This window comes from Grampus griseus (genome assembly GCF_964374135.1).
Source record: "Grampus griseus genome assembly, chromosome: 9".
In the NCBI taxonomy this organism is placed as follows: Eukaryota; Metazoa; Chordata; class Mammalia; order Artiodactyla; family Delphinidae; genus Grampus; species Grampus griseus.
This window is the reverse complement of record NC_139003.1, coordinates 59,014,542-59,027,034: the sequence shown is the minus strand read 5'-3', so window position 1 is coordinate 59,027,034 and position 12,493 is coordinate 59,014,542. Positions and strand designations below refer to the sequence as shown.

Below are 12,493 nucleotides of genomic sequence, written 5' to 3'. Positions count from 1 at the left end.
AAGTCAGCCGTCAAGAAACCAAATATATGACATCAGGTGGAGCTGAGGACCTTGAAGAAGAAGGAGGCAGGATGAGGGGATGGAGAAGGGCGGAGGCTGGATGGAATTGGGATGTTGCCTTTTAATAGGGTGGCCAGGGAAGGCCTCTCTGAGGAGATGATATTTGAGTAGAAACCAGAGGAAATAAGAAGCTAGTGTGCCCTACAGAAACTGTGTCTCTGGTGAAAAACTGTCTAGCAGTTAGACTAGAACCTACTGCGCTTAGACTAGAACCCCAGCTCCATCCCTGCTGGCCCCGTCCTCTCCACCCTCCATTCTGCACCGCCCCCCTACTCTGCGAGCTATGCTGGCCACCTTTCCTTTTCAGATACTCCAGGCTCATCCGCTCATTTTCAGTTGCCTGAAGGCTCTTCCCCTCACATCTTAGCTCAGCAGATGCCTGTTCAGAAGGACACCAGGTCACTCGCTGTCACATCCCCCTCTTCCAGGTCTCTATGTAGCACCCATCACCATCTGATAGTTCCGTCTGTCTCTGTCTCTCCCTCATCCAGAGTGAACTGTGACACCAAAGACCTAGCTTACTCACTGCTTCTGGCACATAAGTAGACATTTGATAAATATTTGTTGAGCAAATAAATGGTAAGCAAAAGCCAGGTGTTTCCAAGTTACTAGCAATGATATGAAAGCATGGAGAGAGAATAAGTTGACAAGTAATGACCACAGAAGACCAGGATACTGGGGAGGTCAAACATAAAGGAAACAGCCAACTAGATGAAAGATCGCTTTCCCAGGTTCCGAGGCCTCCATTTATTCACCTGGAAAGCTCTGCCCTGGGCACTGGGAAAATGAAAGTGAATTATAGTTCATGTTTTTATAAAGAGTTTACCATCTCATGGGGGCGGTCAGACAAGTAAAGAGACCCTTGGAATACAACACATGCAGTTGAGAAGGGCTGTCAGAGTGCTGCGCACAGAGTTCTAAGAGGGATGGAGCAGACTCATAGCAAGAAAGCCAGGGGGCTTTGGAAGGGGAGATGGCATTAAAAGATGAGTCATAGTTAACCAGGTAGAAGGCAAAGACAAATGGCATGATAGGGTTTGTGTTTAAGGAGGGGTAATTCAGCGTCAGTGTGGAGAGTGCCACACGGGAGAGCAAGACAGAAGGCTGGGAGGCCAGTTAGGAAGATACAGACTGGGGATGGCAGGGAGGAGGGATGACCGTGACCTCAACCAGGGCGTCACGGTGGGGAGAGGCAGTAGGGGGATATATGTAGAGGATGTGCGAGAGTTAGACTCACAGAGTCTTGGAAAGTGATGAAAGGTGAAAAGAACAGGAAGATTAAATCAGCCCAGATTTCTGGCCTGAGCACCTGGATGGACTGTGATACTGTAAATTTTATAATTTCATAATATTTGAGAAGCTGCAAGAAACCTTAAAAGACCTTCTGTCTGGTGTTACCTTTATAATTGAGGAATCGAAGCCCAGAAGTCTTAGGAGAATCAGCTAGGTGATTGGTAGGCAGGGCACAGCTAGGCCTGACACTGTCTCCTGACACCCTGTCTGGTGTTCTTCTTACTCTGCCCTGTTGAATGTAGGACTAGAGCCTTGTCAGAGGGATGGGAACTTTAGACGGTCTTTTAAGGGTCATCCACCTGCATGAAGCTATGGGAGTGGGTAAGATCCCCAAGCTGATGGGACACCAATGATGGAACTCAAAAACTACCCTCATTAGGGTGGCAGGAGTTAAGTGAGTATGGGGGAGAAAAGAGCAGAAGCAGCTGTCAGGTGGAGAACCAGAAGAAACAGTGCTGTGGGAGCTGGTAGAGAGCTGAGATGTAAGCGGAAGAGGAAGAACTTGAGTAGTATCTAGTGCTGCAGACCAAGGGGACTGAAGTCCAAGAAAAGGCCTTTGAATTTAAAGATGGAGGCCACTGGTTATCCTTAAGAAGTCAATTTAAGGAGAATGGTAGAGGCAGAAACCTGGTTGAGAAAATATTAGCCGATACAGACCATTCAACCTAAAGGTTTTACCGTGAAAGAAACAAAAGTGAAAGCATACAGCAACTGGAAGAAAAAGTAGAGGCGAGGGATAACGTTACAGGGGAGAAGAGGCTGAGAGATTTGTGGTTTGTTTTAATTTGTTGGAAGAACCATGCCTGTCTGTAGACAGAAAAAAGAGTCACTGAAAAATGGAAGGATTTGAAACATCTGAAGATATAGCAAGATCAGATATGGTGCTAGGACTTTTAGGAGGGACAGAGGCAGGGTCCAGGCTTAGAAGCGTGTGTTTGTTCGCATGGGCGTGCAAGCTCGTTAGAGCTAATGTTTGATGAGGGCTCACTTTGTGCTAGGCCCCATGTTTAGAGCTGTATACACTTTACATCATTTAATCCCTACTACAGCCTACTGATGCAGATAGTTTTGTTTTTTTGTTTTTTTAGCTCCAAGTTACAGTTGAGGAAAAGAAGGCTTGATGGGTTTAGGTAATTTTTCAAAGGTCATATACCTTGTAAGGAAGTGGGAGGCTGGGTTTCAAACTCAATGCAATCTCTCTTTGAAACATGAGTTATCACCTAGAGATATCTTGAGCCAGATGAGAGAGAGCATGTGTCTGATAGATAATTCAGGGAAGTTCAAAGACAAGGTTCTATGCTACCCACGGATATGGAGCAGTTGGCAGTTTTGGTGTCATTGTTGATGCGAGCGTGCTAGGAAAATGGAGATGAAAAGATTTGAGAGGATACCAAACAGCACGAATGTGTGATAGCTTAGGTCAGGGTAGTTATTTGATCATTTTTTCCTCATTCCTTTTAGTACCCAATACTTTTAAAAAATGTTAGTTAGAATGGCTCAATTTTGCTTTGTTTTGTTTTTTAGAATAAGCACATGTTACCTTAGATCTGATATCAACTCTTTAAATTATAGGAATTAAAATGATTTTATCCATTGCGAGGCAAGAGGGCCCTTCTGTTTCCTTAACTCTTGCATTAACCAGCATAGCAGTACAAACCTCACGTGCCCTGCAGAGAGCCACATAACCTGACAGTGAGCCAAGCTGCTACCCAAATGATAGCGATTTGTGTTCTTTGAAAAATAACTTTGTGGGGCTTCCCTGGTGGCGCAGTGGTTGAGAGTCCGCCTGCCGATGCAGGGGACACGGGTTCGTGCCCCGGTCCGGGAAGGTCCCACGTGCCGCGGAGCGGCTGGGCCCGTGAGCCATGGCCGCTGGGCCTGTGCGTCTGGAGCCTATGCTCCGCAGCGGGAGAGGCCACAACAGTGAGAGGCCTGCGTACCACAAAATAAAAAACAAAAAAAAATCTTTGTGCCTTCCTGATAACTTTGTCATAAATATCTGCTGTAAAATGAACATTTGGGGCATTTTGTCTTATTAAAAGACAGTTATTTTAGAAATTAATGAAAGGATATCAAGTACCTCAAGCGGCCAGGTTTTATATCTAACATGGTGTGAACTTGTGACTAATATTGGAAATGATGTAATACTGTCCCTATTCTGCTTAGAAGTTTGCATTTAAAAAAAAAAACTGAAAAAAAAAAAAGACTTAAACAAACCTTTCTGTCCCTGTGTTTCAAATGCATTATTGGTAAAAGAGGATAGTAATGATACCTACATTTGGAAGAGCAAATAAAAGGAGACATCGTGAAAAATATTATTTTTATTGAACAGTGCTGGAAGAAATGGAGTGTGCTGAAGGGGGCTGGAAAATATTCTTTAAAATATTAAAAAATGGTTAATTTTTTATCATTCTCCCATTCACCCAGCAAATATTTGTTGAGGGCTAACACTCTGAGGTGTGCTGAGTTACAGAGATGAGTATGGCCTTATTGCCTTCAAAGTGATCAATATTAAGGGAGGTGAGAGAATAATTCTAGTGCCATAAAGTTCTTTCAAAAGTTAATTTTAACAGGTAGTATAGCTTTTAAGAGAAGAAAATTCAGATATAAAAAAGTATGTAATAGTAAAACATTAGCCTCCTAGCCTCATGCTGTGGGTAACCTTCTAGAGGCAAACATTTTTATCCAGTTAGTGTTTTGTTTTGTTGTTGTTTTGTTTTTTGCTAAGTGCCTGCAGGATTGGTTTCAACAGCTCTTTTTTATTTTAGTTCATCTTTTGGAATATAATATGCTGTTCTTTTTTGTTGTTTTTGCGGTACGCGGGCCTCTCCCGTTATGGAGCACAGGCTCCGGACGCACAGGCTCAGCAGCCATGGCTCACGGGCCCAGCTGCTCCGCGGCATGTGGGATCCTGCCGGACCGGGACACGAACCCATGTCCCCTGCATCGGCAGGCGGACTCCCAACCACTGCGCCACCAGGGAAGCCCTAATATGCTGTTCTTTATACTTAGAAGTATTGAAAGTGATGCTACTACTCCACTGTTCATAGAGGGCTCTGAATATATTTTCCAGAAGTGATAGATATATTTCTACTAATCTGTCCTTATATTTCTCTGGTTTCTAATTGTGACCAAGTTCTGTATTTAAAAGATGGCTAATTTGAGAAATGTTCATCTACTGTAAAGTTAAGGAGATATGTCTTGTGACAGCCATAGTCCCATGTGGAGTATGATCAATTTAGCAAACTAGTTTAAGCTTACTTGATAGGATTAGGTCTTCTGCCAAATAAAAGATTTGCTCTTAGCCTGATAAATGTAGAGCTCTCCTGTGATTCAGGTATGAAACCATATAGGAGTCACACTCCAGCTGCCAGTTGTTTAAAGACTATATCAGCTAATTCTGTTTTCCCCTCCGACAGGACAGTGTGCTTTTCGTTGATAATAGTAATTGTCTTTATATCACCACTTTTTATTGAAGATCCTTGTGCTAGGTATTATACTAGGTACTTTATATTCATCATTGAATTTAAATTTAATTCTTATGTCAGTACAAATATTACTCACTTTCTTTGGAGAGGAACTTGAGGCACAGAGATTTTAAGAACTTCGCCCAACATCAGGTAGCTAAGTGGCAGAGCAGTAATCTGAGCCCAGGTCTCTGACTCCAAAGTCTGTATTCTTGCTCCTGCAGTATCCTGTTGATGTGGAGTGGCGGAATTCAGATATAGATCCATATTTAAGATGATACATTTTGACACATATGTGTGTGTGTATATATATATATATAAAACTGAATCATTTTGCTGTACACCTGAAGCTAATACAATATTTAAGTGAAATGTAGTTCAATAAAAAAAATTTTTTTAATGCTCCCTCATACTATCTGGACAGCAATGAAAATTGCTTTGTTTCTGAGTGGAGGGAGAGAGAAGGGGGAGGGGAAAACCCACCCCTAAGAATCAGGAACTCCAAGCTTGTCTCACATAGGTTTGCAGACTGAATTTATATTTCTTGAGTGATATGAAAACTCTCAAGCTGGGAATTTATTTTAAATAATCTTGAATTGGTAGTGCCTCCAGCTCCCTGGCAGAAGCAAACACAAGTTTCGTTAAGAGGAACCCACCTTCAGCCCAGATGTTAAAGAATTTTCATAGATAATGTTCCAAGGAAAATGGGCAGCTCATAAACAAAAGTCTCAAATCACACAAGGAAACAAGGCACTTTAAAAAGAGACGGCAAAAACAACTGACAGCATTTTAAACCTCCAAAGATTTAAAATTTAAAAATTATCATAGCTCTAAAGTGAATGTTTTTGTTTTAAAAATTAAAAAGGTGAATATATTTATGATGATTGAAATTTAAAATTCAGCATTTCAAAATTCTTGCTTTAACAGCAGATTAAACACAGCTGAAGAGAGAATTAGAGAATTACTCAGAATAGAGAGACAGAGAGTGAGACACAGGAAAGTGTGAGGAGGTCTAATGGGTATAAAAGAAAACCAGGAGGAAAGGAGAAATGATGGCTGGAAATTCTCCAGAACCATTGAAAGCTATCAATCCATAGGTTCAAGAAGTACAGCAAATCGCAAGCAGGATAAATAAAATTAATTCAGGCTAGACAGTCAGAATGAGACTGTTGAACGCTAAAGCTGAAGAGAAGCTCTTAAGTGGCTAGAGAGAAAAGCAGATTGTCTTTAAAGGGGAACAGTTGAACTGATGGCTAACTTAGAAACAGGAACCGTGGAAGCCAGAAGTCATTTGAATGGTATCTTCAGTGTGTAGAGGAAAAAACCTTTCAACATAGAATTCTATACCCTGTAAAAATGTCTTCCAGGAACAAGGGTAAAATAAAGACAATTTTTAGACTAGCAAAACTCAGAAGGCATATCACTGGTAGAACCGTACCAAAGGAAATTCTAGAATGTACTTCAAGTAGGAGGAAAGTGATTCCAGATGGTAGTTTGGAAGTGGAACAGGGGATGAAGAGCAAAGAAAAGTGGTAAATATTTAGTCTAAATAACATTGTCTGAATTTAAATGTATGTGTGTGTGTGTGTGTGTATACACATACACGTATACGTATGCATGTATGATGGTAATTACAATGCTTAATGTTATCTGAGCTAGAATTAAAGTCCATAACAATGGTAAGATGGAGGGGTTGCTTCTAATTTAAGTAGTCTAATGTGCAAGTATTATATAGGAGGAAGGTAAAGATAACAGACTGTAAGTTAAGTATTTATAGTAAAAATTTCAGTGTCTAAACCTTGGGACTAGAAACAAACCATGCAACTTGCAAATAGGTAGCAGGGAGAAGTTGGGGGGAAAGACAGCAAGAAGGGAAAGAAAAGAAAAATGGAAAAGATGGGACGTTTTTTACAGATTAGCTTTGTGAAGGGGACAAAGCTTCTCAGAGACCAAAATTCCATGTAATAAAACTCTGAGCCACTTACTGGATTTCCAGTCCATCTAAATGATGAGCGTCATTGATGGCAAAGCAACATGTAATAGTAGAACGGTAGAGAATTAGACCTGGCACACGAGTGGCATTTCCTAACAAAAAACCTTGAGTTACCAAGATGCTTTTGTTAGAATTGCAATGAAATTAGGGAGACACCAATAATCTAAAAGTCCCTGGACTAAAGAAAGCAAGTAGTAGGCATTGATATTTTATATTCAAATTGAAGTAACTTCAGTGTCACTTATATGGAGTCTCCAATTGTTGACTGGTTGATTTGGCTTTAACGCCAGTGACACAACATAACGGAGCTTGGCGCCAGTAATGTTTCTCAGCAAGATACTGAAGTGCACCCTGTTCAAATCCCTAACTGTCCCTTGCCTGGGCAGGAGAGGTGCTGCCAGGCTGTGTATACAAGGGTTAACTCGCTTGGGAGAAACGAAGAGGAATGCTAAGGGATCAAGACATGACATGCTGCCCATTGTTTGTAGCTCCAGGATCAAAATATACAATTATACATGCCAAATAAATTCTAAACCTGTAAGGTAGGAAAAGAGGGGTGGCTCTGACTACAGGTGCCAGAAGCATTAAATAACCTTCCCAGACAAGGTGCACCACTGTTGTCTTGAATGCTGCAGGGTCCCCCCCGGTCTGGCCTTTTCCCCCATGCTAGACAATGTGCATTCACTGCAGGAGTCTCTGTTAAGCCTCTGTCTCCCAGACCTGCTGGCTCCTGGTGCCCAGCCCTGACACAGAGGTGCCTTTGTGAGTGTAATTACCTTCCCCTGTATTAGAAATAGTCTGTTTCAAGCTGTATTTGCAGGTACAGCTAGAGTAAGCAGGAATTAGCATGTGAAAAGACCTGCCCTGGCCCTGACTTCTTTATCAACCACCATCCTTCAGGATGGTTTTTTTCCCTCAGATTGATTGGGCAGGTGTGATACCATCCAAGATGAAGAGCTTTAAAAGAAGGAAAAAGACACTGGAGTTAGCAGTGTATGTGTGTAAGACACAAATCCTGTTGTGTTTTATCTTTTGACAATTTCATGCCAGACAGAGCTGCCGGAGTCAGCTTGGGTGGATGGTTCCAGCAACTTAAGAATTGATTAAAGCTCCTTTGGGCTTTCACCATAGTGTCCACATCCAAAAAAGCATGAGAAGTAAAGCAGATATTTCCTTTGCCATGGCGATACAGTGGCCAGCGTCTCTAAACATGTCTAATTGGCCTGTGTGCACCATGGACCGCTGAAGTTAAATGAAGTTCCTAGACGTTAACTAGAATGGTGACGGAGAGACTTTGGAGGGATATGGAATTGGAACAGAGCCAGAGTTGATAATTAAACTAGATCTGAGTTTTGATTCAAGTTTATTCACATACAGGTCTCCCCTGAGATGCCTTTTATTGTTCCTGTCTGTTATTAGTGGGCCTTTTATTAAAAAGGAAAAGAATAATAATAATAATTTCCCCTTTTTGGAGAAAGAGTGCTTTAACGAAGAGTAAGAGATCAGATGATTGCATTTTTCATTTATTAATTTCCCCCAAGTGATTTTACTGTGTGTACAAAGGAACTTCAGGACCAACCAGGGAATGTCCAAGGGCAGGGCTGCCTAGAGCAGGGAAATGTGGGGATTTTTCTTAAGGAGAGGAACATTTAAAGATTTATTTTAGGTGGTACACACTTTGTCATTTATTAATTTTTTAATGGCCAAAGTACTTCTTTTTGTGTTGCTGACGCAGGCTCTTGGGCAGCATGGAATGTTCCCCTTTATTATAAAGTTGCCTGTTCAGAATGGCTGATCACTTGGTAAAAATGGTACGTGGGGCAAGTAGAATTCAAGTCAAACAGGTTTATGTTTTGATGTAGGACTGGAGGATGGGTGTTCACTGAGAAGTGAAGGATTTATCAAGGAATCTGGGGAACATTCTCACTGTTGGAACTTTAAATGCCTTTCTCACATCCTGTCTCCCTTTTCATTGTGCCAAACTGGCACCTGCCTTTGTGCCTTAGGCCTGGAGGAAGTCGGGGGGTGGGGGAGGAAGGGGGGAGGAGACCAGGAAAATTTAATAAGCCTGTGCCTTTTTCTTCAACCCTTTGCAAAGTTAGCTTTCCTTGGGAACTGGGCTTTGATGCCTGGGGTGTGAGAGACACCTCATGACTCAGGAGAAGTGATGTGCTGCCGGGAGATGCCTGAGCAGGTGCTGGGCTGTGGGAGGATGCAGGCTCCAGGAGAGGCAGGGACCACAGACCTCCTCATCCCCACCGGCCCTCACGCTTGTCCTGGACTTGATACTTTACATGGGACTTTAATAATTATTTCCTCGTGTAGTCCTAAACCCCTGTCCCCCTCCCTGCCCCGAAGAAGGCAACCTTTGGCCATTTTGACAGGAGAGGAAGGTTCAGAGCTCTGTTTCCCCCAGTGCTCTTTCATTACACAGCCACACAGCCATAGAGGGGAGGGTACCTCTCGCAGGTCCCAGGGCTGCTTCATACGTTGCTCAGTGGAAATTAGAGTTTCTAAATGTTTTCACTTGCTGGCTAGATGGTCCTGCCTCTGTGAAGCAGAGATGGTGGCCATTCCACAAGGTAACTTTCTTCCTTCACTTTCCCTTTCCTTCCTGTTTTTCAGATAATCAGAAACCAGAAATGTCTTACAGAGTCTCACCTTGGCTCCAGCATCCGTAAATTATTTAAGCACATTGTCTGATCCCTGGTAGGAAAAATGCAGCATATTTCTGACCAGTGTAGCTCCGCCTTTTCCTTAGATGTGGTCTTTCTTTGTTTGTTTGTTCATCTGTGTTTTGATCAAGTCATTTTTCTTCGTAGTCATCTGGAACTGTTCTCAGACATCTCTTAAAGCATATCACACCTCTTATTAGGCTCCTATTCTCACACTGATAGATGATTTACTGTCATGATTTCAGGAAAGCAGAGTTCCTTCTTGGGAGAACCCAGCTGCTGCTTCACTTGGCCTTACTCTTCTTGTGTCACAGGGATGTTTCTAATTTCAGGTCACATATCAGTGTATCCCGAAGCCTCTCATTTCTCTCTTTAGTTGTGGTGTTTTCTGTGGGAGTTGGCAAAGCCAAATCAGTGTCACCAGGAACATGTCTTAGGCCCTAACAGCCCAAGATTTTGTTGTTTTCTAAATTAAATCAGGCAGTAGTTTCTGGCTCCTGGTCGCCTACACTCTGAAATAGGCAACGCTGACGTAGGCAGATCTACAGCACTGAGAAAGTGTGGAGCCATGTGGAATCTACTCCTCGTCTATCTTCTACTTACTTGGAAAGGGTGGTGTTTGGTTTGAAATGAATGAAGAGGAGGTATTTAAGAGGTTGATGTGCCTAGCTTAGCAGTTATCAAAGACGAGGTAGAGTGATACGTGTGCCTTGATTGATCAGATGAATGGGGCATCGAGTAGCTTTACCTGAGAGGAATCAGGCTGACCAGGAGAGGAAAATGGGAAAGTGAAGTCATTACAGAGCTTTGACAAGGGTGGCAATACTGGGCCTAACCCACAGGACAGCCAAGACCATAATGATGGTGGAGCTTTTAAAACAGTGTATAGAAAAGAAATTTAGGCAGTGTGGCTGAGGAGACGTTAGGCCATACCGCCCCCTCACCCTCCCACAAAAAAGAAAACCAAAACACTGGACAGCATGAATTTAAGGAGAAGAAAAGCATAACTGAACCACAGAAGCATGACCCCGACTATGGAACGGTTGATAATATTACTGTTGAAGGCGATGCTGCAAAACATATATGGTGGTTGCAGTGTTTATCTCTTGCTGGTGAAAATTAAGGGCAATTTAAATTTTTAATACTTTACTTTGTCTGTGATAGACACTTACTGTTTTCTAATCGGGGGGAAGAACATGTTGAACGGAAAATATTACCAGCAAAAAAAGAAAAAAAAAAAATGAGCAGAGCATCTAGACTGAAGTTTTGTAGATGCAGAAATTTGGGAGATGAGGTCCGTAGTAAAAACCAATAGATTTAGTTAAAAGCAGGATTCGTGTGAGGAGGAATTTTATCATCCTAAAAATTACTCCTAAGTGATTTGTTTAGTAAGTCAGTAATATGGCAAGTTTTTTTTTTTTACTATATTGAAGGAGCCAGACATGAAGAAGATTTAACTGATCTTAATATGAGTTGGTCATTTGGTGTTTAATTTGAATATCTCCTGGACAGACTCTGCATGTGAGCAAATAGCGAACAGAACTTATGGGAAGGTTTGTAGGCAAAATAAGGAAAAGGAAGTAAAAATAGACAAACAAATGAGTGATAGTATTACCCTTACACAGTAACTCCCTGGATTATAACTTTTTGAAAAACAAATCATCAGGAAAGGATTGGACGCTACATGGATACTGGTGCTATACTGTACTTTTTCCCTTTGAAAAAACTGGGAGAGGTGGAAAAAACTCGAGCCTCCTGAGTTTTGGACCTGTCTCTGGCACTGCCTCCAAGGAGGTCCCTTAAGCAAGCCAACAGCAAGGCCCTTAATAAACCTGCGATTGATAGGTTAACTGTCCTGGGCACCAATTTGCACATGTATAAAATGAGGAATTTGGGTGTGGTGAATTTTGTAGTTCTTCTTTTCAGTTACGCATTTAACAGTTTGGGTGTTAACAGAAGTGTGGGCTGATTGGCCATACGTGATGGGGGATCTGTACTCAAAGTGGCCAGAGGCAGCTTAACACATCCATGAGTGAGTTGATTGAAGAACAGCCAACATGACAGAATCCAGATTCCAAGCATTTGTTCTGGTTGGAAGGATGGGCCAAACTAGGATGAAGTTTAATAGGATTAAACACAAAGCCCTGCTTATGTTACTTGTTTAGGACAACTAATTAAGTTACAGTAGACCTAGGTTAATAGCGGTTCATATGAAAAAGACTAAGGGCTTTATTACCCGCAAGCTCAGTGTGAGTCAGGAGTGTAATGCGGGTGTCAGAAAAGCAAAGGCTGCAGTAACAGATGTGTAGTGTTAAGGAACTTTGACAGATTGGAGGCTGGCATCAGGCAAATACCCGAGAGCCAACATCACTAGACCTCAATAAATGTCGCTGGGCTTGGCTAGATCTGTGGAATCTGGATGGATTCATTATTTTCCTTGAAGAATCTCTAAATTTGATGAAAATTTTTAGGCATTAGAAATCTGTGAAAGAAATGGTATTAAATCGTTAAGTATTGAAAAGGGGGGCTTCTGAAGGTAGGTGGGTTTAGCCTGCCTAAAACACGGTATATGTCTTGTGGTTTTCATTAGAATTTTATATCGTATTTCTGGGCATACATCAATTTTCAAGCCCTCCCCATGGCATTATTTTGGCACCAGAAATTATTTGGTGAAGAGTTTGCCTTAGTTGCTAATTGTTCTACACAGAGCTCTTAAATATATAGGACTTATTATAAACATTTTAAGGCTTTAGGACAGGCATTTATCAATGTTTCATAAACCCTGGGGCAGTCGGGCTAAGTATATGAATAAATTGGGGGAATCCATGAACCCCTTGAAAAGGTGTCTAATTTTTTACATATGTGTAATTTTTTCTGGGAAAGAGTCCAGCATTTTCATCAGAGTCTCAAACAATGTGAAAAACAAACCCCTTCCCCTACCACCTTTATAATTTGTCCACTTCCCAGTGTGTAAACACAGAGGTATCTTGGTTGTTGTTGCCCAT

The 12,493-nt window shown here is 41.8% G+C and overlaps 1 protein-coding gene across 1 annotated transcript in view; it reads left to right on the top strand.

Annotated features, from left to right (window-relative positions):
• The window catches only part of SLC25A13 (solute carrier family 25 member 13), a gene marked incomplete at its 5' end in the record, with an annotated part of 203,471 nt that overhangs the window by 178,063 nt on the left and 12,915 nt on the right, over positions 1-12,493 (top strand).